This window comes from Poecilia formosa, unplaced genomic scaffold, assembly GCF_000485575.1.
Source record: "Poecilia formosa unplaced genomic scaffold, Poecilia_formosa-5.1.2 Scaffold145, whole genome shotgun sequence".
Taxonomy (NCBI): domain Eukaryota; kingdom Metazoa; phylum Chordata; class Actinopteri; order Cyprinodontiformes; family Poeciliidae; genus Poecilia; species Poecilia formosa.
In genome coordinates, this window is record NW_006800084.1 from 840,785 (window position 1) to 866,877 (window position 26,093).

At 39.2% G+C, this 26,093-nt stretch overlaps 1 protein-coding gene and 1 long non-coding RNA gene across 8 annotated transcripts in view; one reads left to right on the top strand and one right to left on the bottom strand.

The window, feature by feature from the left end:
- Positions 1 to 26,093, top strand: part of LOC103145660 (sorting nexin-19-like) — a 101,538-nt gene that overhangs the window by 34,646 nt on the left and 40,799 nt on the right. For 2 of the 7 annotated variants that reach the window (XM_007563184.2, XM_016676991.1), the window contains exon 3: positions 11,789 to 11,893. The exons of 2 other annotated variants lie outside the window; for them this stretch is intronic. The gene's annotated coding sequence lies outside the window, so the exon portion shown is untranslated. Of the gene's footprint in view, positions 1 to 2,094; positions 2,113 to 10,738; positions 11,675 to 11,788; positions 11,894 to 16,295; positions 16,387 to 16,680; positions 17,846 to 26,093 lie in introns of those variants that run through there. 3 more of the 7 variants (XM_016676996.1, XM_016676994.1, XM_016676992.1) reach the window with 3 other exon arrangements.
- Positions 15,859 to 21,715, bottom strand: LOC107837486 (uncharacterized). Its single transcript, XR_001663495.1, has 2 exons — positions 18,589 to 21,715; positions 15,859 to 16,546 (listed from the first exon to the last, which is right to left on the bottom strand). It is a non-coding gene; the product is annotated as an uncharacterized LOC107837486 (long non-coding RNA).

Here is a 26,093-nt window from a genome sequence, read left to right on the forward strand (position 1 = left end):
TTTCAGAAAGGAGCTTGGACTCTGATCTCCACCTCTTCTTTTTGTTTTACTTCTGTCGGCAGATTTTATAAATCTATCCTCCTCCCTCCTCCTGTTAGATTTGACCACTCCCTCTCTCCTTACATGAGCCAGTCCTCTCCCTCCTTCAGCCCTCGCTGCTCCTTCTAGCTTTAAGCCAGCAGCTGGAGCTCTTACAATTCAGAGAGTTTATTCCACTTGGCCGTCCTGTCAATGTTCCCCCTGCCTGGCCCCTTCCCTAGATCGGGTAGCCTGGTTCACTGTGTCCTTAAACAACCCGAGTGCATGTACACGAAAGAGGCCCCAGATTGGGGAGGCCCATCTTTAATCCCTGGCTTTTCTAAAGGAACTCACAGTGAGCAGTCTCTGTGCAGATTTCTTTGTTGACAACTTACTCCTGTATGTCTGTTCTCTGCAATTACATTATTAAACTTGCCAGCATGCAAACGGGCGCACATTGTAACCAGGTGATGATGGTTAAGTAATGCAAACCGATAATAAAGATTCACTCTTGTATTACATATTTTAAAGCAGTGAATTAACAGCAACGTGAACAAACTGGTCAAAGCACTTCGAGTAGAGATGCAGATTCATTCGTTGCCAGTGGAGATCTATTATTCCTTTCTGCTGAACCAGTGTTGCTAATGGATTGTAAGATGTTGGCGACTGAAATAAAGAAATCATGGTCAGTCTGCTGTCTGAAACGTTGGACTTCAGATCACTCAAAAACCATTTTAGCTTATTTTTCCACAGTTTTTCACTCCAACAGAACACAAAAAGTTAGATTTTTTTTTTAGTGGATCATAGAGTGTTTTTCAGTCTATTGAGATAACTGAGGTAACATTTGTTTTGAGGATTAATTTTTTTTATTTTATTTTGTGGTATAAGAATATTAGTCTGTTTGGTATTTTGCCTTCAGTTTATGTGTGCAGTATCTTATTTTAGTAGAAAGCACTGTTCGGTCCATGTAAACATAGCCTGAGAGCTTGGTCCACATGCAGTGAGAGTTGGACTCTGTAAAAGTTGGCCGGTGTCACCGGTTCTGTTCAAAACCTTTATGGACAGAAGTTATATGTGCAACAAAGGTGTTGAGGGGATCCGTTTTGATGGTCTTATGATCGCTTCTCTGCTTCCCTGATGAAGCTTCCCTGATGAAGCCAAAAGGCATGATATCCAGCTTTTGCTGGAGTATTTCACAGCCACGTTTGAAGCTGATGAGGATCAGTGTCTCCAAAAATAAGGTCCTGGTCTTGAGTTGGAAAAGGGTAGAGTGCCTTCTCCAAGTCGGAGAGGAGGTCCTGTCCCACGTGGAGGAGTTTAAGCATCTCTGAGTTTTGTTCAGGAATGAGATCGATAGGTGGATTGGTGCTGTGTCTGCAGTGATGTGGATGGATGGATGGATGGATGGATGGATGGATGGATGGATGGATGGATGGATGGATGGAAGGAAACCACCTCCAGGCTCAGAAACAAATGAAGAATTTGATCCAACAAAGCCGACTGTTTAGTTTTGTTGGTCATATTCTCCCTGGTTTTTAGTGAATAATGTATGAAGAAATATTAATGATTGATTGATGATTTGGAAGTATGGCTACCATTAAATACATGACAAACTACAAAGAAATCTACTTTATTTTTTAATCCACAGTATTTAATAGGGCTGAATGTAAAAACTGAATCTATCTGATTGTATTGCATGAACTAGACTGATTTTGTTGTGAAGTAATACTAATTTGAAATTGATGCAATAATTTTCCCATTATTGTAGTATTCTAGGAAAAAAAATTAAAATTTTGCCATTGGTAGAAGGTTGTTTTTTCTTTTTTTTGTCTGTCTGAAGTTTAAAAATCACATGAAAGTCCATAGCTCCAGATGATGTACCAGAAGTTTGGAAAATGTTTAATGTTATTTAACATTTTAAAAGAGACATTTAAATATATCTAGCATTTTATACAAACAATTTGCACACCTAGCATTGCTAAAACAGCTATATCTGTGTGTCCCTTAGAGCAGACTAACACACCTGAATAAAATGGCTCCTCAGCATCGTTTAGCTCTGCAGAGGCCTGGTAACCAGACATTCATTTGATCCAGGTGCGTAGAAGCAGGGATGCATCTTAAAGTTGCATCACAGTGGATCTGAAGGACTGGAGTTGGGCACCACTGCCTTGGAGAATATTGATATAGTTTATTGTAACTATCTAGTAAATACTTGAGTCAGAAATGGTTTCCCCCAGAAAACTTGCTAAGCCCAGTGGTTGGGCTCCAGGGCAGTCATTCATCCAGCAGCCCGCCGTGTTTTTGAGTTGAAAAATGTTTAAAGTTGACATGAAATTCGAAAATATCACTTGATAATTATGTGCTGTTGGAAGAGTGGAAGATTAATATCTGAACACCAACTATAAAGTCTTAAAAAATGCTAATGTTTTAAAAAGAAATAAATAACCAATGCTTAGCCTGGTGGCCCGCCAGGCTTATAATACACTGGGGGAAACCCTGAGCAGGTGCCTTCACCAGATTCCAGTCGCCAGCAGATTTCTCCATACATCTTGACTTTGTCATGAAAGTAAATATACATTTTGTGTGTTCTTAAGTCTAAACGAATATATGAGTTACAATAAATCGTGGTCATTTACATATTGTCTATATATGGGAATCCTATTAAAAATGAACAATTTAAAAACATATTTCATGATTAAAAAGGCTTCCAATATAACAATATATGATTGTTATACCTTTAACTGGACTGTAAATGATTGGCTAATGGATGTAGGAATACATAAGGCACAGTAGAAATCATAATGGCTTTATAATCCCTTTGACTCCTGATCCCTTTAAATCCCCCTTGAGTATAAGGCCATGACCCCAACATCTGCCAGCGCTGACAGAAGGAGCAGCAGCGGCAACGTCTGAGTTACTCCAAAAAAAACATGCTTCATATAAAGTGAAGTGAAGTGTTTGCTGTCTGTTGGAGTCTTATAGGGCAAGACGTATGATGAAACCTGTGCCTGGGTTAGAGGAATAAGATTTTATTTTGGGTTTTGTTTCCAAAGTTGTGTGTAAAATTAGAAACTTTCAGTCTCCTTCCATTTTGCCAAGTGTAGTTTTCCAAAGGATGCAGTTTTGGAGTCGGCAGCATCAGTTACTTGAGATTGTTGTGTGAGATCTTACACCTGGTGTCAAAAGTTTGGTGTCACTGAGACTAATCCAACACTCTGGGATGCAGCACCTCTCTGAAGGATGGTTTCCAACTCTGAACTTTTCCTGTTAGGCCTACAGACACTCCGTTGTCGCCGGGATTGTCGATTTGTATTCAGTTCCAGATGTTATTTATGAGAAAGTGTTTATTTTTTCTCTCTAAGTTAACGGCGGCTAAAGATACTGGAAGTGATGTGAAATTACAATAGGAAAGGATGAGGCTAACCCTTGAAATAGTAAATCTATCTCAGTCGGAGGGCACTAGTCAATAATTACAGCTTCCAAAATGCATCTAAGAAATTGTGATTTGTGTTTTCTGTGTGTGTTAAACTTTCCCAGACTACAGATTGAAGGTTGTAACATTTAGCAGGGTTTCTACACAATCAGGAATTAGACTGTAGTCCATCTGTCCGTCCATTCTTCCTTATTTATTTCTAAACCTTATTGATTTTCCCTAAACTTATGTTTTACTCTTATTGACTGCATATTATTGTCTGGACATAGCTCACTACAGTTCAGTGGGATGATTTTAGTCTGTTAGATTAGTTTATGATTTTATGCATTTTATGATGTTTACTCTCAACTTCTTACATTATCTAAAGGTTATAACTGTGGCTGTAAGAAGTTTAGGCCCTTCTTGTTTTAAAAGGGTCTTTCTACGTATTCGTCCTGTATATTATGGTCATATTTATTTGTCCGCCTTCCTGTACGCAGCAGTGCATGGATGGATCACTGGTTTGATGTGCCGAAGTGAAGCTGTTTGTCTCCATCCTGTGTGTTCTGAGATATCCTTTGCTGCAGACAGTCTGGGGTGCAGAGATGTTGTGGGGAGTGGGGGAGGTGGGCAGCGGACATGGCGGCAGGCCAGAATCAATTGCCAGTGTAATGAGATGGCCCAGTGCCAGGTAACCATGGAGCTATCCTCATTCCCTGTCTACAAGTGCAGAGTTCAAAATTAAACTGAATGAATGAGAGAGAAAGGCAGGAGGGAGGGAAAGGAGGGCAGGGAAATAAGGGTCTGAAATGGCAGGAGTGGAGGGTGAGAGAAAGAAAGAAATGCCAAAAAAAGAGGGTGGTTGATGAGGCACTGTGGACTATTTCTAAACTCCTCAGTAAAATCCGTCTTGAACCTTTACTTGAGAAGGAAACATAGAAGGAACGTTTGAACCGAAGATCCAGCTGAAGAGAAAATCCGAAAATTATTGTTTCTGCATCTGCCACATTAAATCAGGTATATAAGAAAAGAATATTCCTTATTTGGTGTCCATGTTTAGATTCGATCTTCTTAAAGAATTGCTTTTTTTCCCCCCCCTGTCAAATCTTTGCATTTCGCTGTGCCTCCCCCTGCACCTCTAACCCACGCCCTTCCCGCCTGTCACAGAAGATGTGTTAATACAGAGAATTTGGCTGCATTCTTTAAGTGATTAGTAGCAGCACGTGGAGACCAGAGATGAATAGAAATTAAGCAATTAATACAGTAATTAGATCTTTTTCTTCTTCTTGCAGCCCTACCCCTGCTTTGTCATTGTATTTTAAAAGAGCAGTGTGCCAAAAAAGAAACTTTCTCGCTCGGATTTTATCTCATGAACAGTTAGACTCTGCTGCTGTTCAGACATATTTAAAATGTTTTCACAATTACTTTATATATATATATATGTGAAGCAGAATGACCTTCAGTATTGTTTTAAGTACAATAAAGGCATTATTTTACATTAATAATGAGCAAATGTAATAACAGCCAGCCAGGCGTTGCTGAAATGAGCCTTATGCTACATGCGGTTAGCATTTTGTGCTCCAAGGTCTGTTTATACTAATTTGACCTCTCCTTTGATGCTGCATGTTTTCTGCTGAGTGGCATTTAGAGAAAGGGAGCCTATAGTTAGACAGAACGCTCTATCTGTACAGTGAGAGGCATGTTCGGCCTCGTGGCCTGAGAAAAATGTAGAGGGACTGAAACGGGCTAGACTTTGAGACTTCTGAGTGCACGCTGTCAGAGACGAGACAGTGGGCCAAGATGTCTGTGGTGTGGATTAATGGGGAGGACTGGAGAAAGGGTGCCGCAGTTGTGCGTGAGCAGAATATTTGATGGAGGCAGCGAGAGGAGGGAACAGTAAGGGACAAGGAGCAGCAAGAAACGGGTTCGGTGAAACGAGGGATACGGACAAAAAAACGGGCCAAAACCTCTCAATGCAAAAATGTAGGCAGACGATGTGAATGCAAAAATGTAGAGTAATTAATACAGTTGCTGTCTGAGGTCTGAAAGTGATGCTTTATTTTAGTCTCTTGTCTGATTGAGCATTGTTGTAATGGATTTAAACATTTAAAGATATTAGTAGGATAAATAATATATTTAAATAATCACAAACTGATGCATTTCAGTGTAGACAATATTATTAAAACACATGGCAAACAAGAACAACAAAGCAGACATTTCTCTACTTTATAACTGTATCTCTATGCTGAAAATGCTGTTAAACTTTAATTATTATAACTGCACAGTCTTTTAGATTTGTTTAAGAAATATTTTGGCAATAATCCACACTTTTGGATATAGAAATTGATTTTTTTTTAGTAGTTTTTTTTCCATTAACTTCTCATGCACACAGATATATTTAATCTGTTTATGTCTGTTGTTGGATCAAGGCAGCAGAGGCTTAAATTAAGATCAGTGAATAAAGTGCTCTGCTGGCTTTCATTAAAATACTTTTAATTCAGAGCTGTAATTTAGTGAAGTTTGTTTATTATTATTTTTTTTACTTTATAAATTACTTCTTGTATATGTTTGTTGAACTCAAGTCGAATTTGCAGATGGTGTGAAACGATAAGGAATCATTTCTGATTCTTTTGGCAAAAATTTAAACGGGTTGTATTGTGAATTAATTGATGTCAAACGTTTGAAATCAGGCATTTCCGGTTCCCTTTCATCTTGAATGTCACACTTTGTCCATAGGTACCAGATATTCCTGAAAGGAATTTATTTCCATTTAAGGTATCAGGAGGTGGGAAATCTTCCTGATGTTGCTTTGCTAAGTTTATTTGTGAGATTGTTCCCCTCCTTGTCCTGGCAACCAGTATGAATGACTTTTGTTCAAACTCTCTGCTATAGTGGGACAGAAATCCTGCCTAATATGTAAAAGAAAAATGTGTTGTGGTTATACATTTAATGTTACTTCAGTGCTCAATTTTTTTTCAGGATAATCTGATTTGTGCTCTAAAGGTATTAAACTTTTGGAAAATAAGGATTTGGATTCTTCTGGACTTCTCATTCCTAGTACAAAAAATGTTCTTCTGCCACAATGATTGTGTTAAAATCGGATGCAACAATAAAAACATGGCAACTTTATCACAGTCCTGAGTGTAATCTGGTGTGTGTGTGTCTATTAAAGCTTGACAAAGAAATGTGAAGGCGTTTCCACTTATTTTATGTGATTTATTATAGTCTGGTTACCAGATTAAACTCCTACAGTCTGTTCTACCCTCATCGGAGCACAGACCCACAAGAGCACACGGAGTGAAACCAGATAATAGACTGCTCAAAGAAGAAACAGCACAGGGGAAACGTATGAATAGTTCTCAGCAAGCTGTTGATTTATCACAAATTTATTACAGAAATATGCTTTAAGGTCACTGAAGAGCAAGAAATATTGTTGGGTTATCATCTGCTGACAGTGCATCAAAAGGTCAACGTTACACATAAAGAGTCAGCTTTTTATGTGGAAAAGTGCAAAAAGGAGAAAGTGTGTTAGGGCTTTGAATTTAAAGTTTTATATAGCGATGCACCAACCACGTTTTTCAAAGCCTGTGCTGATTTCTAGGAATCTTTTAGATCTGACCAATTTTTTTAACCAAATATTATAAAAGAGCATAAATCAAATAAAAGTAATATGGGTCTCTAACCTTTATCAAACTCTAAGTTGACAAAACATACCTCTGTGAAGACACTATTGATTAATGTTTTAAAACAATGGTTGGTGTTCTTAGTTTTAATTAGAAATTTAATTTTAAAAAAAATGTCAGTATTTGACCTGCTGATCATTTGTTGGAGCCGATCAAGAAATAATTTACCAATTCCGAGCTCTGGCAGATTTGTTGATTCAGTTCTAGTTTTAAATGACTTTATCAATTTTAAAGGACATTTTGTCAAGTTATTATGATGTGAATGCTCCCAAAACAATAGGTGGTTACAGTGACTGAATAATTTCTGTAGAAAATTATTATTATTCACAGTAGAGCAGGTAAAATGAAGAGTAATGGTGTTTAATATTTGAGTGAATACTTTCATTCTTCTTTTGCAAAGGGAAAACAAACCATCTTTCTGATGTGATGGCGACTTGTCTTTAAATATTTGATGACAAACGAACTATAGGATCAGCAAACGCATGTACCAAGTAATTGATAATGTGCCGGATAACCTTGGCAGCTGCTGCATCTGTACTGAATAGCATACGCTGTTCTCATAATGATCTAAACCAAAGTTTCCTTTAAATTTTCCTTTGCACCTTTGTACAGTAGCATGTCTTCTTTCAAAATCTAGTGGGAGTTCACTAATTTTCACTTTCGTAAACAAATTATGCTAATAAAGAGTTGCATCCATCTCGTTCTTTCCCCCAAAATTCACCAATAGCGCTGTTGTGTGTCCATCTTAAGTTTGCACTGATTCACAGGTTGAGGGATTACTGTGAAAGTTTCCAACAGCAGCAACTAACCGGCCTTCTGGTGCTTCATTAACAACTTTAAAAGTAATTATCATAAAAACTTGAAGCGGTGACACAAGACGACCGCTCATTAGAGTCGCCCCAATCAGACGTTTATGGCCGATAATGATTTCTTTCAGGTCTGCTCTTCTGATTGTTTTTTACTCTAAGTATTATGAGACATAAAAAAAGAAAATCTGTGCCACAAGCAAATTGATAGAGGTAGTGGTTTTGAATCCAATGAAAATGAAGGTGTTTCAAGACTAACCATACTAATGAAAAAAAGCCCTGTGAATTTTGTTTGATGTAAAAAAAAAATAATTATGTTGTTTAAATGTATGAGATTTCCTGTACCCCTCAACTGAAAAACCAACTAAACATGTTGGGAAAAGTGGAAACAAAGCTCTCCTGTCCAGGATTTGTCCAGCATTTACTCATTTGCATCCATTAGCAAAAGCTGTAGATTTAAGAAAGTTTTCAAAGGGTCAAATCATTGCAATAAAAATAGATATTCAGACAAAACTGCCCAGTAATTCAATAGTGTTATGTGTACACCATAAAACTGTAACCATTAAAAAAAGAGATTGTGAAACATTGGCCTAGGTCATATTATATATATATTTCATTAAAACTTACTGCATATAAAGATGCAATGCATTTGGCAAGGTTTAATTTTTTATTTCACCAAAATCAGGAGTGTGTTGACTTTTTATATCTGATGTATGTCTCTAACCTTTAATTATTTTAAACTCAGAGGAGGAGCATCTGTGTTTTTATAGAGAGGATATGTGGGATGTTGATAGTTTTGTTGCATTTAATTTGGGAAAGCAAAGTTCAGTTTTTGACCTGTCCATCACCAACTGGAGCCAACGGAGGGAAACTTAATACATTTTAATTGTTGGTCAGTGGATTGGTGAATCTTTGTCATTTGGACTAAATTGATTCTTTAAACTTGTGAAATGGGTCTAAATACTACTGCTGGAAAGAAAAATCATGATTCTTAAGTAATTTTATTTGACCTCCATATTGACTGGAGAACTGCAGTCATTGCATCAGGCTAGAGGGCAGAAATGTACTCCAAGTATATTGTTTTTTGTTTGCATCCGAACAAAGTGACATTGTGGTTGAAAGGTGAAGATGTCGATTGATGTCTGAATGTGGTTTTGCTGGATGAAATGAGTGAAAGAAGCATGGCTGACCTTTAGTGTCCTTGCTCAAGCTAAGTCCAGACCTGGGCTCCAAATAAAGTCAAAGACTGGTCAGCCTTGAATTCTCTTCACAGAGACACACATCGACCTGCACTGCTTGAAACATAATGTATAAAACCGCGAGGTAATTACTTCTACCTATTGTTGGCACCTTTCTCTTCCACTTTTTCCCAGGCTCTCGGCGCACCTTTAAGAGGTTACCTTGTCTTAGGTTTGTTGCTGTGCCCATGTTGGTTACTCTGTTTTCTGCAACCTTCTGTTTCTGGAGGGGCCCTTCTCTGTGGCTCTGGCAGGGTTCTTGGCAATATCCTGAAAGTCAAATCTGTTCATTTAGATTCAAGTGGTGGCCATGGAGCAGACAGCAGCTTATTGGCATGCTGTGGCAGAACTGGTATGCTGGGCGCATAACATCCTGAGCCCAGCATTTGTCCTTATTTAATAAACACCAATAAGCTAATGGGTGGACGGGTGTTTTTGTTTTAAGATGCGGCTTCTTGTGCAACTTGTAATTGTTCGTGTATCTCTTTGCAAGTTCACTTATTTGTCAGAGGCTAAAAACGTTGGTGCCAAATTGGGCTACTGTACGGCATGTTCTAGTTTTTTATGTCTTAAGGATACTTAAGAGGAGTGACTGCCTCAGTGGAGGCACTTGAACTACATAGAGAAGGAAGAAATGCTGCTCTGACTGAAACTTTAGCTTACCTAAAGTGTGCACCGATTTAACAAAGTGGAAATATGTTGGAATTTTTTTTTTTTTTATAATACCAGAAAGTTTATTGTGCCGTCAGATATTTTTACTGTATTTTAAATGAAAAACGAAAACATTCAGGACTTGCTTAAATGATTGTAAAGTGCGAGTCGAGAGATCACCTTTTCAATCTGAAGGTGGACTTTAAGACTGAATCTTGAAGCTATGATTCTGTTTCCCTACAGAAAAAAAGGATACTGTCTGTTTTTTTATTTATCTTTTTAATATTCATGACATTTTTAATCATTCAGCTGACTGCAGTCGTCGGACTGTGCTGAATCTGAAAGACTTTTCAGGGATCAAGGCAAAGAAAGCAGACAATGATTAGAATCGGCCCATGTTCATAGCCTGGAGATGCTCTGAAGAGAGCATGGATGACTGCAGCAGTGAAGCTGCTTCACCACGTACTGTAGTCTTGTGACGTCAGAGAGAAAGCACAGAAACCACATTCAGCTAAATCTGTGCTTCCAATAAATGTGATTCATTCTGAGATCAAAATATGACAAAAACATGTCATAGCACTTTACTGAACAGAGAATTAAACAGAAAGCGGGTTTCAGATTTTAAAATTTTCAAAATTGGAAAACGTGTTGTCGCAGTGCAAAAAAATAAAATAAAATAAATTAGATCCTACAGGCTCATCTCCATTTGACTTGTATGCTGATAGTAAAATTAAAATTAAACAAGATGAATGACAAAACCATGAGATTTTTTTAAAAATATCTTCACGAAAATGGGAGATTCCTGTGAAAAGTCTGACATACTAATGCAGTTGCAGCCTCTCCTGGCTGGTAGGCCAAGTACAGTTTCTAATGGATTCACAACAACACGGTTGTACGCCATTCGTTCCCTCTGAAAGGAGGCATAAATAAGGAGGGGGAAACGAGGGAGCGATGCTGGCTGAATCGCCCAGCCCTCCTCCGAGCAGGACGGGGTGCACCTCTCTTCCTCTCTGCTCGGAGCTGCTTTCTCTCAGCCCTCAGCCATTTTGGAAAGGGAAAAAGTGGCTGCTTTCTCTCTCCCTCTCTCATTACGTGGCATAGCATTGGAGACGTTTCAGCTGTTGCACTTTGGAAATAATCTGTTTGCAGGACAAAAAAAGAAATATATTGAGAGGCAACCAAAAACCTGTATCCATCGTGACTTTTTTTTTCTTTATTTACGGAGCTCCTCTCCTCTTTAGAGTTTTCTTTAACAACTTTCGCTCCACTTTTGTTGACAGATCATTTGGCTCTCGTCTCTGTTCAGTTATATCTTTTGCCCATCTCTCTGACTAATTTTGTGTAACAGAATTTAAGACAAAGGAATATGTCCAGACTTTGGCAGCACTAAGAAAAGACAGAGCTGAAGCCAAGGATCCTGCTGGGATCCAAAAAAGCCAAGCAGAATGAAGCATCAAAAAAAAAAAAAAGAAAGGAAGAAAAAAAGAAAACACCACCCTTTCCTTTGCTTGGTCACAAATTCCACTTTCTCTGTAGCCAGCCCTGCGCTGCGCCTCCTCCTCATCCACATCTCACCGCATTCAACCTTTTGCCATTTCTCTCTTGCCGTACCATTTTTTTTCAAAGGCGATTTGAGGTTTTGTACCCTGGAAAATAGGGACCGGACAGCGGGTTATGAGGGCGTAACTGGGAGTGAACGAGGGGACATTATCAGTTCACTTTCGGGTGTTATTTAGATTTTTTTTTATTTTTTTTTTAGCCTCGTTACTTTCTCTGAATCGTTGCTTTGCTGCCTGTAGTTTTTTTATTTATTTTTTTGGCCGTTTGTGTCTTACTGTAAGGGTGTGCATGGACCACCACGTGTTTGTAAGTGCGTGATTTTTGGAACGTGTGTGCATGAATGTTGCATTTTTGAATGCTACTCATGCTTTGCTGTTCACAGATCATTTATACTGATGATTTATGTGTCTGTTTTTTTAGGGTTTTTGTTATTTACGCCAAAGCACCGGCCTGCACTGCTCCTCAAGCCTGACTTCATCTGATTTTAGAGGACATTTGACCATCAGGTCCAGCCTGTGTCCCCTGGTATGTTGGCAATTCAGACTGCTTTTAGTTTTCTCTCTGTCAGAGTGGTCTCCAATACGCATCATATGATGTGTGTCTGATGATTTTTATCTGGGTGTGAGCATTTTAATATCGTTCGCTATTTTTGTTTCTTAACAATTATTTACTGTGTTGTATGGCCGGTGGTAACGTCCAGAGAAAGACGGAAAGATGAAGGCATAAATTTGATCAGATTACTACGAAGAGGGAATTTATACAGAACCGCTTTTGTTTTATTTTATTTTTTTGTGATTGTATTGTTTTTGTTTGTAATACACATACACTGAATATGCTGCTGGGTTACTTTAGCAATACTTCACAGCTCTAATATGATCTTGTAATATTCACCTTTTTATGGGAGGGTTATTCATAGTTCAGCTTCACATTTTATTTACTCAGCTTTACATCCAGCTGATTTCAGATTTATTGCATCAACTCATTTAATATTTAATGCCATGTTAAGATTCTAAGGCTTTCTTTTATTGTTGAGTGATATTTTAGACGTGAATGCTGACCTCAGTCGAATGGGTTAAGTAGGCTACACAAACACCTCATTACCCTCACAGTCATGTGCTCTGGCCTGTTCAAGAACATTATTGCAACTTCAAAGCTCGCCTCTGTTGGACATATGAGATCTATAGGTTTTCTGCTTACCTTTAAGAGGTTTTTAATTTTTTTTTTTTTTTTAAAAAGACAAATGATTGTTTCTACTATTAAAATTGTTCCGTTTTTACATTTTGTTTTGTTTTTTCCCCTGTCTTACTCTTTTTCTTTGAATAACTATAGTTACCTGGAGAGCATAGAGTGAGTTTCACATCTGAATGTTTTTGTGGGCTTTCCTGTCTTGAAATGGGTAATGCTAGTTGCCACAAACCCGTAGATCCGAACTTGTGCTGACTGGCTACGCAAGCTCGTATCTATAGGTATGTGTCTTCCTGGCAAATTCTGCACTCGCCTTTCGCCTGTCAGAAAAATCAACAACAGAAGTGACTGAATAGCTCCGCAGCAGATTTTTATTTTTTTTTTATTTTTTTACTCAATAGTTATAAAGGCTGGAACTGATTTTGTTTGTGTTCCTATGATTAAACAACACGAAGCCTGAATCCGTGGATACGGGGTTTTCTCAGCCAAAATTATCCCACATGTGACGTGTTTGTGCAGTGACCCCACCCAGTTTGGAAGACTGGGTTATGGTGTAACATTGTGGATGACATTTTCACTATGTTACCCATTCATGACCCAGTCCACTAACACAGTGAACATGGTGAAATGTTCAGACTCGTCCTGCTCTCTGGGTTTGGAGATGAGGGCTTAACATTTTTCATGTTTGGCTTTGCTCAGTGCAGTGATGGTGAAAATGTTTTCTCTTTGGATATAAATCTAGGCTGCAGCTTTAGAAAAACAAATACTTTTCTTAAAGGAAGTGTGGATATGCACCGATCAAGTTTAGAAATTAACTGTTCGAATCCTGAAAAATCGCGCAACTTTTTATGCTCCATTAAATGCATTAAAATTAACAACTCCTATAACTATATACACCAAAAACATACACTTTAGATCCTGTTTTTAGTTTAATAATGATCAGACAATGATTGGGGAAGTCCGAAGCATAAATTGGGATAATCTTATCATTCCTTCATTCTCAGTCTGACTATTTTTATTGTTATTTTCAGAATTGGTAAGGGGAATTATTTTAAATTTATCAAAGATATTTCAGAAAATCCCCGTCCAATCTGAAAAACAACTTGGAAATTGTCTCAAGGTAAAAATTCCCCCCCACTGAGCAACTGCAGCCCTTCTGCCTTCGTTCACCTCTGTGTCTGAAAGTGTGTTATGATCGCAGGCAGTCGGTATTATGAATATATTCGGAAATGGTGAAAGAAATCGGTTGAAATTCATCAACAATTTAAAAAAAAAACAAATCTCGTCTTCCTCAACATACATGCCTGCGAAATAAAGTCGGTGTCATTGTTCATCTGCATTGTGAATTGGTTGAAATATATTTTAAATGAGTTAAAATAAAAAGATCTGAATTGGTTTAAGATTTAGTAGGATTTTATCTCTAGGCTCAGGACTTGGAGAGTCCTTCGCTCTCTGAGTCTTGGGTTGAAATCTTAGTAAAAAACCCAAAGTTAATATCGGCCAGGAAAAGCCTGATCGGTGCATCTCTACTTACACATTATTAAAAAAGGGTTGTTTACTGCAATACTATATTTTATAATTCAACTTTATTGTTAAACAATTATGTTTGGTCGTATCTGAAACACAAACACACCAACAATTGGCTGGATTTGCAGTCGAAACATGGTTGAGACTGTAAAAGTAACAAGCTGTGAGTTTCTGTCCATTTGAATAACATCATATTCATAATGGTTTTTTTTTTTTTGTTTTTTTTTCACGATAACAATGGACAGTACGATCGCCCCTCCCAGCAGCTCACTCCGCCCTTTCTGAGCCGTCGTCCTTCTGTGTTCCTCAGGCTGAGGTAGTAGGTTGTATAGTTCAGAGTGACACCACAGGAGATAACTGTACAGCCTCCTAGCTTTCCCTGAGGAAACACAACACACTCTACTCTGACCAGGAATTTAAATATGAACAACTTTCATGTATTTGCAGGGGGGAGGGGGGGTTGCAGTTATTTCAAAAATTAAAAAAAAAGAATGCTACATTTTCAATGTTTTCACATTTTTAAAGAGGCCAGTAACAGAAAAAATAAAATAAAATAAAATAAAAAAATCTGGACCAGCTAAAAAAGACACGCATCTCATCCCGTGTGACGATATTTGTGACAGAAAGAGCTAATTAAAATCCTGACAGAGCACAGGACAATGCTTCAGATGTTTGAGAGTCAAGGGAAAAGTACCGTTGCATTGAGGTTTGTGGGACGCTGTAATGAAAGAGATGCCACTGAATGAGGGAAACACCATACACCCGCAAGGGGAAGAACGGTTTTGGCAGCCAATTATGAACAAAGTTCAATTTCACTTAACCAAAACGATATATTTCCTCAGCGCAACTATGCGGTGAACATGCTGCTGCGATAAAAACAACTTTCACTGCTTCAGACCAAGAAACCCACAGACCCCAAAATCATCTACAGCGACTGGAGGTTTACTTATTTATTGTTTAATTTGGGGTGTACTCTGATTGATTTCCTGTGCATGCTCGGAGACAATTCAGCTGGTTCCGATTAGCATGTTTCTGTGAATAAACTTCTGATCAAATTCTGCTTAAAGAGGGATTTTATTTGTAAATTGCCTGACACTAAGGATGATTAAAAGCAGCCAGACAAATAATACGACAAGCATAATTATGAATGAACATATTTATTTATTTTTTCCCCTTTCAAAGAAGTTTTCAAACGTGGTCTCGGAGGCTTTGGCCGGTTGTTCCTGGTGCTGTGGTATGCTGCTGTGTGCAGATGTGAAGTACGTGGAGCATCGTGGTGATGAGAGGCTGTTTCCACTTAAACTCTTTGCTCTCTGTCTCAAGGCCATCGGGTTCGACAGCAGTGGGGTTAGGGAGCTCTTTGAGCCAGAATGAAGAAGAGACCCTGGGTACGGGGTAGCTTTTCTCAGAGCGCGAGCGTGTACAGTTACAGCAGACACAACATTAATCTGCCGGGTTTATTTAGTCAGTGCATAATTACTCTAGTTTGTATATCTTGCCCTCGTGCAAGCAAAGTGCTTTATTTTGTTTTGCTTTTTGTGAATTTCTTTCTCGTTTTTTTTGCATCCTTCTTTGTGTGCTACGGTTCGCTCTCCGAGGGGTAGTGTGACGCTCTGTACAGCAGGAGGCACCGTCGAGCTCTCTCCTTCGTCCCCCCATGCACACACACTCCACTCTCCTTGTATTTTATCTGAACATTAATAGTTGCTCACATGTTCTTAATGTAAATTTGGATCTAAACGAGGAGCTTTCCGAACAAAAAGTTTTTTTTAAACTGCTCGGAAAAATGTAGAAAATAAAAACACGGAACGGAACAATCGATTTTTATCGGACTGAGCTTTACGAGACGAAGATAAAAACCAGCAGAGGGACAGAATGGGACCACACAGGCTTCTTTCTGCCTTTACTGATCACTGTCCATTGTGTGCTGTCCCTCTAAAGAACCCTGTTCCGGTAATGCCCTCATCTCCCCAGTCCTCTCGCTTTCGTCTTTCATCTCTTCTTTTTTTTTTTTCCACAATCCTTTTCTGCTACTTTAAAGGAGTAACATTGATCAAACATAGGAGTACCAACCAGGAGGCGTACAGTTACATTTCCTTTACCTCTTCCTGAACCAGTGCATTTACTCCCTTGCTCCCTCCTTTCTCCTTGTTCCCACCCTCCTTTTCTCCATGAAATGCACGCTGTAATACCGACTCACTTTCACAGACACAGAGGGCGAGGGAGACAGGAACAGAATAGTGGACTTGCCGACTGGAGGGGAAATTTTTTTGTCTGAAATGAAAGCCAGCTTGGGAACGGACACTGTAAGATGAAAACATGCCTCCTTTTTCTTTTCTTTTTTTTCTCTGCCTTCGCTCCTTCTCTTATGTGCTCATGTTCAACACTTTCTCCATTCTTCCTCTGCTCCTCTGTTTTTCGGCTTCTCTTTGTACACCAGGCCTTTTGCAATCTAAGTGATTTCAGCTGTGGAAGGAAATGAATAGAAAATTATCTGAATTTCCTCACTCTTCTCCTGCTGTTTTGATGTTTTGCGTGTGTGTGCGCGTGTGTGTGTGTGTGTGTGTGTGTGTGTGTGTGTGTGTGAGTGTGTGTCACAGGCAGAGGGGCATGCAGGGGCTCCACAGTTTGTCTGCCCTGGGGACTTGAGCCTACAAAACCATGAAGCATACGAGGCAGAGGAGGGAAAGGCAATCAAAGCGGCACAAGCTCAAGCTGAGAGGTGTGATACAGCCAAAGACAAAGGCCCAAAGAAGGAACGTGAGGCAGATTGTGCCAGGAGACCAGATAGACCGACAGACAGTAGAGTCACATGGAGAAAGGAGGCAGGAGCTCTACAGCAACAGGCGTTTCATGTTTTTCCCCCAAAAAAATTCACTCCTGTAGTCGTTTTGGCTCTCGTTTGTGTCAGACCTGCTGAATTTAGACAAAAAAAAAAAAAATGTTGCTTTTTTTGTTACGTCGTCTCATTTTAAGATCTGATTTGCGATTTATGCAGACAACTTTAGGAAATGCTGAGATTTGACATTCTTGTGGCACGAGGTGTGGATTTTTGAATTGCTTTGGGGGATTTCCTTTGGATCCGACCGTTACAGATACATTTCTCGTACTTTGCTGTATCACGGCTGTCACTGTGATGTATTTAGTGTTTTCTCTCTCTTGTAGCTTCTTCTGTACTGGTCAGCACTGTTTTTACAGTAGCAGCTCAGGCCAATTGATCTTCTTGTTTCTTCCTTGTGCCACACCACATTCATTCCTTCTCTAATCTCTTTATTTTTTTGAGAAAATCTTTAAAGGTAGATTTACACGTTAACTCTTTCTGACTTTGTCGTCGACCGCAGTCCTCACTACCCTCCTATCTAAACTTGTCTGTCCTTCTCCCCTTTAACACTGCACCTGCTTCCCCCTGCATCTCTCTCTGTGTTTCCCTGCCTCTCCTTCTGTTTCTCTCCGGCTGCACATGGTACAGTCTCGCATGTCTGAGCACCAGACGGCTAGACGGCAGCAATCTGCTCGAGAAGCCTCGTGCACTACTTCGAGCGATCCATTGAACAAAGCCAGCGAAGGCGGCACTAAAATCTTCCTCTACTTTTCTCTGCAGCATTCTCTCTCTCTCTCCCTCTCTCTCTCCCTTTTCTTTTCCCTTGCAGATTTCGCTCTTTTTACATTTCGTCTGGCCACATCTCCTCTCCCTCTGCTAAGATGACCTGCAGAGACACACACACGCTGAGGACTGCGGCAGCGTAAGCCGCCTTGGCCAACGGGGTGAGTTTCCCCTCTTGCTTTTTCTCCTTCCTTGCGTCTCATCTCACCACTCCTCCCAGCCTCCTATTCCTTCTCCTTTTCCATCTCGCGTGCAGGTCGGATTTTATTCTCTCTGCCACGCAAACGAGTTTCTTCCCATAAAGTAATCGACTAGTGCCGGTTTGCAGGTCTGACAGTCCCGCTGTGCTTGGAGATGTCGTTGTGGTAGAAAGTATAAGACCCTGCAGCCCACGTATGAAATCTGTTGTTCTCCTTTTTTATTTTTTTATTTTTTTTTCTTTTATCTGCCTGCTCTGCTAGATTACGGCTTTTCAAATGAAAAATCAATTTCGTTTGATGCAGGTCTAGCCGAGTCAGGCTGTGGCGGTAACAGGCGAGCCAAATATGCTGAGTCTGATTCATGAGCAACATGTGAGAGTAAAGAGGTCTCTGTCTGGGTGTGTATGGTCAGTCGCTGATGACTTACCGAGCATAAACACTCCCAAATGTACATTAGAAGATCAGATTGTATCATTTTTTTGACCTTCAATAGGTGTCGTATTTGATGCATATCCAGGATATAAATAGGCCAAAAAAATGTCACCGGAGTTTAAGGTTAATCCATTGCAAGAAACGAGCCTGACGATGGTGACTAAGTTGTGACATCAGTTACAGTACAGCACAAAGCCACAGAGAGCGGAAGCTGCTTTAGCCCGAGCCGAAGCGTCTGCACAGAAAAAGGCCGGACAAGAAGTGATCTGTACCTTTCTCATTCCCTGAGACCCTAACTTGTGACGTTTTGCTGTGATGTGCACGGGTTGGGTTCTTGGGAGCTGCGAGGGGCACTCACACATCTCTGTAAGACAAAACGCCAAAACCACGCTTAACATGGCGGAAGGACAGAAACCACAGCAAAGACCAAACGGCTGCATATTTTTATTATTATTATTATTATCATTATTATTGTTGTTATTTTATCCAGCGGCACATTCAATCCAGAACGAATGCAAATAGAGATAACGAAAAAGAGGAACATTGGGTTTCTTTCAGGAAATGGAAGAGTTTAGACCCAGAGGCAGGCACAGCTTGTGGACCGTAGGGGTGGGGATGAGAGGAAAGATGGCTAGAGGAATGTGGCTATGAGAGACATGTGACCGGAGGAGGAGGGATGACCAGACAAGGTGGGGTGACATGGCGATGCACTGTCAGATTTTCAGCAGCATTGTTTTATGGGGGAGGTACAGTGAATGAATGAGGAATCTGAGACTTGGGCTACACCCACAGTGTGTAATCTTGCACAGATATCTCTGCAGACAGAATACAGCAGAACCTCACTTCGGTTGCAGAAGACACCGGACTTTTGATATGCTGCAACAACTACTGTGTAAAACCCTTATAAAGGAAAAGCACCTCCTGTTCCCAGCTGTCCACAGACTCGAAATCAAAATGTCTTATCTTGAGAGCAGCACAAAGTACTGGTGAGAGCGTGACACTGAAAGCTCAGTACACTTGTGTTTGACCTCATGAATATCATCTTTTTCCGTATCCAACCAATGAGGCCGGCTTTGTTAATGCATGCGAATGTCAGACATTGAAAAGAGAAACTCATTCAGACCTAAATAGATACTTATACTTCAATGCAGCACGATGGCTTCTTCATTAACAACGATACGAATGTACTCAGGTGAAAGATTACATTCAGAGTGTTTTTAATGCGGCTGCTTGGAGAATAGAATTAGCAGAGCACCAGTCAAGGCTTCACATGCCGCACAACGCTGCAAGTGAGGTCAGCTGAGGTCTTCATCTGCTGAGTGCCAGACTTTTGCATCGTCATAGTCAAAGTTTCTCCATACCTTTACTGGTATGTGCATAGAGACTAATGAAGTATAGATGGCCTGCGATCACAGTAACCTTCACCAGCAAACCCCCCATCCCTCCACCCTGCAGCCTCTTCTACAGCATGCAGTGCTATATCACCTGTATTTTTTTTTAATCTCGTCTCAAGCAGCTCTTGGTGTCTAATGAAACTTCAGCAGCATTTGAACGCAGACGCTGTTTGATGTTTTGTCCTCATTCTTTCATTAGTTCAGATGGGCTGTGGTTCAAGGATGGATCAGTTTGAGCTCAGGCGCTATTTTCAACCTCCCTTTGAAGAGGTTTTTGCTCTCATAAGACGGAAGAAGTTATCGTTTTTGGTGCATTGTGTCATCCTTAAAGAATACTGATTAGCAAAGAAACTGAATGAGCTTTCAAATCTGCAGCTCTCTGTGCATAGATGAAAAAGGATTTGATTAATTTATGTTGTCAGGTATTTACTAGGTGTAATATTAGGAAACTATACCATAACCATATTATCATTAAATGTTGCTATGACAATATTATGTGTAATAAATTCCTGTAATACTATAAAGCTTTGTCATTTAGTGTCAGATGTCCACATCTACTCCATCTCACAGCCTAAATGTATTAAACTGGCCAAATGTGAATTTACTTTGGGATGTTATTGCCAACAATTATTGTAATGATATTTTGTTGCCAGAATCCCCATATATTGTGCACAATTTAGGTTGGATGTGAAATCTGTGTTGGCTAATATAAAATGCTCTTGTGTAATTTACAAAGTCTAAAATTTAAACTTGAAATCCTGCATGTGCTTAATAAGATTTATTCTTTAACATGACATTTTGTGTGGTTTTGTGAACTTGATATTTATTTTATTAGTGGATGTAAAGTATTAAACTTCCCCTGCAGTGGGTCAAGGGGTCACTATTTTTTTTTTATCCACACAAACATGCAGCTTGAAATATGATACATTTTTATTATCTTTCATGTTTATCATTTAGTAGCTACACTGCAACTAAGCAGACATTATTGGAGTTACAAAATGGAGACAAAACGCTGAGCAGTTACTATACTTTTCTTTTTTAAGGCTTTTTCTAACTACAGACACATAAAACATGTTGATGTTTACAATTAACGTGTCATGTTTTTGCTTTGTTTAGTTCTACGAATAAAGTGGTATGTTAGAGAGTTGGCCAATAATTGCTTGGTTTGGGGGGTAAATATACAGTTTGTGTTTGAAATTTACAGCCGCTTGCCACATTATTAACCCTAAAGCGACATGGTTAGTGCATAATTGTGAAGCAGTAGGAAAGTTTGTGTGTTTTTGTTTTTATGAATAAAAATCTGAAAAGTGTGGCATGCACTAAATTCTGCTGCATGATTTTTTTGGAGTATGTCTCTTCTACATTTCCACAGGTAGAAACTATAATAGTTGCCCATTCTTGTTGGCAAAATGTTTATGGGTTGTTCTCCTGAAAGTTGAGCTGCAGCCTCAGGTCCAGATTTTTTTTGCAGCCCCATCAATCTTCGTTTTAACTCGGACCACCTTCTCTATCCCTGCTGAAGAAAGTGTCACCACAGCATGATGCTGCCATCAGCATGTTTTATGGTGCAGTGTTAATTTTCTGCCACGTATATTTTGCGGTTTGGCCAATCAGTGCCATTTTGCTCTCATCTGGCTAAAGCTGCTTCTTTTACTTGTTTGCTGTTTTGTTTTTAAGTACAGGACTTGTTGCAAACTGCAAATGGGATTTTGTTTGCCTTTTTTTTCAGTAAGTCTTGCATAAAGGCCATGAAATGCTCAAAATGCTCTTTCTATTTTCAGAAAATGGATTGGTCAGTGCTCTGTGAGGTTTTCAGAATGTATGATTTAATGACGATTCCCCGCTTTAAGTTTCGTCACAACTTTCTCCCTGACCTGTCTGCAAATCTGAGGCCTTCACAGAGCAGCGTATTCATACTGGGATTCAGTTACACCCATTACACTCTGTCCTGTAATCATCACCTTCTGAAATTAAATTTGACTGCACAGAATTTTATTTAGAGGCACCAAGTAAAAAAAGTGCGGAAAAAAACATGCCACACTTTTCAGATTTTCTTTGCAAAATTTTCCAAAATAATAAATCAGGTCCCTTCCAATTTATGTTTACTGTTGCGGTGTGACAACATGTGAAAGATTCAAGTTTTTCAAAGTACAAAACTTTGAAGTGTATAGATTTCAGTTTCATGTCAAACTGAAGCTGCTCCCAAATTTACAAGCTTAGTATAACCTTTGACATTGAGTTTATGACATCAGATTTTTAAGGAAAAATACACCGATAAGTAAGTCTGAACTGAAACATGTCTGCGTTTGTCATATAACAAATATCTTTCACCTCAGTTGAAACTTTGTGGATCTCTGAGCTGTAAATATTGTAACCATCGGGGGGAAAAATCATCAGATACTGTCAGGTGAAAGATAAAGGAGGTTGGGGAGTTCATTGGAAAGAAAACAAACCTTGAAGCCTCTGACTGACAGAACACAAGCTTATTATTCTATTTTGGCGATAAAAGAAAATTAGACTGCGTTATGTAATCTTATTATGAGCCTGCAGCGTATATGTTCCTCTTATTTAACTTGTTCCTACCTGCTTTCTCCAGGCTGTCATCAATTTTGTTTTTCTATAAAATAGACTTTCTGAGTTTTATTAAAATTTTATTATCAAATAAGCATGATGGAAAATAATACCTTTTGGAGGCGAATCATGTTTTATTCCTTTATTTGTGGTAAAACTATGAATAAAAAAATGCATCTATTGTTTTAAGTTGGATCATTTTAGCTCTGACCTCTAAGAGCATGTGTGAGCATGCACCTGTTTAGGTGGTTCATGTCAGCTTTTTGTCCTCCCTCTCTTGCTGCTTGCCGGGTTTTGACCTCAGCGCTGCTCTTGCCGTCCTGAGATGCCCTCTGCCCGCCGTACAAAAGCTGGGCTCATGTCTGGATTGAGCTGCTTCATTTCCAGACTTTTGCTTGTTGCTGCTGTTGCTCCAGCGGCAGAAGCAGGTGTGTCTACCTCCTGCACGCCCCCCTCCCTCGTTCTTGCTCCCTTATCGCTGCAGTACGGCAGCTCTGTCTGGGAGGCAGCCATTCCATTGTTCTCGCACCCGGTTCACCTATCGCTGCTTCAAGAGGTTCTGGACCCGATCTGGCTGCTCTGGTCCAAATCACTGTAACAGTTGGCACTTTGCTGCCCCGTCTAGATCGTTTTAGGTTGTTGTTTTTTTTTATTTTCTGTCTCAGCTCTCCCAGGACAGAGAGTACTATATTCTCTGCAGCAGACTGCCGCCATCTTGTTACAGCGTGTGCTGCCAGTCTGCCCGTCGCTTCTGAGCTTGAACCAAATTGTCCAAACCAGACTTTACCATTCTGACAGGAGCGTCTGTCTCTTACTAGAGCTGTTCACTTCTGATTCATCCCTATTCTTCCTTCAGTGACTTCAGTTTGGTGCTTATGATTTAAAAAAAAAAAAAAAATGCAACTTTCAGTCTTTATCCCAGATTGTATGTTACAAACAACAAACTCAAAATCTGGATCTATTTATTTGGGTTGCTAACTGTTGCAAACAAGCTGAGTTGGTTCAACTTTTCCTCAAATGTCACCAGTGGGATTTACCACCTTGAACAGAAATTAATTCATTCTAATTGAAAAGTTATATTTTGAATCATATTTATCGTCATAATATCTGTATGTGCACAATTGCTGTTGCTTTGATGCAATATGTTGTTGGGTCTTTGATGCCATTTATTGACACATTACAAACTAGTAATGCATACGGCCCAGAGGTTCAACTACCTCATTTATTATGGATTTTATTAAATGAGATGCTAAAGCATATGGAAACACAGCAATGATGGAAAAATAAAGAATTGGGGAAACCTCAATATTATCATCACAACATTTAGTAATCTCCCAATTACATTTTTTTCAAAATATAAAACTCAGAATCTCTCGCTAATTTTTATATTCATCCTTGGAGCACTGATTGTGCTTTTCACAACCGCAGACTTCAATGTCAAGTAGAGATAAAACGATGCACGATGCTTAGGATTTCTTTTTAAATGTTTTCTTAGTTTCACCCTCTTTCCTCTGATACTCCTAAATAAAATCCAAAGCATTTAGTTGCCTTCAGAAGTCAACCTGTGTGTGATATCGCCTTAATATAAACCCAGGTTTGCTAGAGAACATTAGTGAACAAACAGCATCATGAAGACAAAGGGACAAACGACACAGCGTAAGGAGAAAGCTGTGAACAACCTGGTTATAATTCAATGTTGAAACTTTAAACATCTCGCAGTAAAACGCTCAAACCGACATCCAAATACAAACATCATCCGGGTCCATCGTCCAGTTCATCACATGAGGATTAGGACACATCTGCAAAGAGAGACGCGACCATCTACCTAAAAGCATCCATGAACGCTTTGGTGACTTTGGAGGAGCTGCAGAGATCCTGAACTTATGTGGAAGAAGCATAAAAAATGGTTCAGCTACTTCTGATCCAATCTGACTGACTGAGCTTACGCTATTTCACAAAGAAGAATATAAAAACATCTCAGCTCAGATATAGAGAGTTGGTAAAGAATACCCCAAAATCCAATTACAATTTAAAAGGTGCTTCTACCAAGTTGGCTAAATACAAAGGCAAACTTATTAGACTTTCCAGATTTCAATGTACAGGGAAATGAAAATCTTTTCTTCGTATATGTTACGGCATTTATGCACAACTTTGTGTTGGTCCATTTCATGAAATCCTTTTTTAAAATGTTAAACAGCTCAAAGGTTCTGAATGGGGGACACAGCACACATAGTAAGCTCACTTAAGCGCACATCTGCAAGTAAAAGATCCAGATTAAACAAACGGTGCTGCTTATAATTCACAGAAAATTATCTTTAATGCTGCTTGAAGCACCGCTTTGTTCGTTTTATTCTGGAAAACCAAACAGTGCTCTGGTCATATATAATTTTTTTTATAAACATACATTATTAAAGCTAAACTTTTCATACCAGTTCCATCCCTTTGTCAAACTAAGTTGCACAAGATCAGGTTTTTTTTTTTTTTTTTTTTACAGATAAGCACAATATGGCTTTAAATTAAAGAAACTGATTCGCATGTGCATATTCCTCGATGAATTGCTGTAAAAGTCTTTGCTTTGGTGAAAAACATGTGGATGTGAGTAGGAGGAGGTCAAAGAGATACAGTAGTGAGTTCAGAAGGTCTTTCATCCTCTTAGACATTCTGCCAAGAAGACGGCATTATGCCGAAATTATAAAGACCATAAAGAAAACAGGCTGTCCCAGGAGAAGACATCTATCCATCTGCACTTGGCAGATTTCTACTTTTTCTTTGTCTGTTTCTACATTTTCTGTACCTCTGCACTGACCTTGCATTTACCAGGCCAAAGCCTGCATCGTTCCAGTCTTTTAAGCCGTATGCCGATGAAAACGTTCACTCACTTTTTGCAAACATTTCAAATGCAGTTTTAATTTAAAAAAAAAAAAATCCTTGTTAATTTGAGAAAACCGTTTGGAAGGAGAAAAGTCAGACTACAGTGTATTATGTTGTGGAGAAGTGAACGACTCAAACAGTTTTCTCACCTTAAACTCCGGCAGCTGATTGAGAAAAAGCTGCTTAGACAAAATCAGAAGTGGTTATGTCACAATATTATAAATTTTTGTTTAGAAAATGGTTAACAGAATAATTGTTGAATCAGTTTATTATAAAACCACTAATTACGTTCCTCTTTAACACTTTACACCTAAGATTCAAAGCTCCGTCTGGATATTTTTGCTTATTTTAATTGTACGTAGTTCTTTAAATGTCCTGTGAGTAAATATGTATCCACCAATTTATCCATAACAACTGGAACTTTTAATATCTAGCAACTGATTTTTGCAATTAACCGTCTTTTAAAAGAGGACCCCTCAGATTAATTCCACTCCCTGGTACAACGGGGGTGAAATTACCGTAAAAACCCGATATTGGCTGGAAAGTGCAACATCTCCCCTTTCAGAAACCATTTCTATTTTTCAGATAGCGCAACGTGTGGCGGAATTACGGTACTGCAAATTTGGCTGGAGGACACTGGCGCTCCGTTTGGGCTGGAAGGGTTAAAAAGGACACAATAATTTGATGTTATGCAAACACTGAATCTCATGTCACAACATGAAATTTGTACTTATTTTAAATAATCCCTGACCAACTTTTCTTAGAGCTTAATTTTTCCAGTCAATATGCTGCAGGCTGTGTCCTGGCATTTTCTTTTTCACTGATTGGCTGTAAGCCTCCTGTCAACTTTCCTAAGGAATCTTAGCCCAGTTCATGTCAGGCATCCAGGTCATTAATATTCATGGATCTGCATGCTGCTGCTGTCTTCTTTCTACAAATCC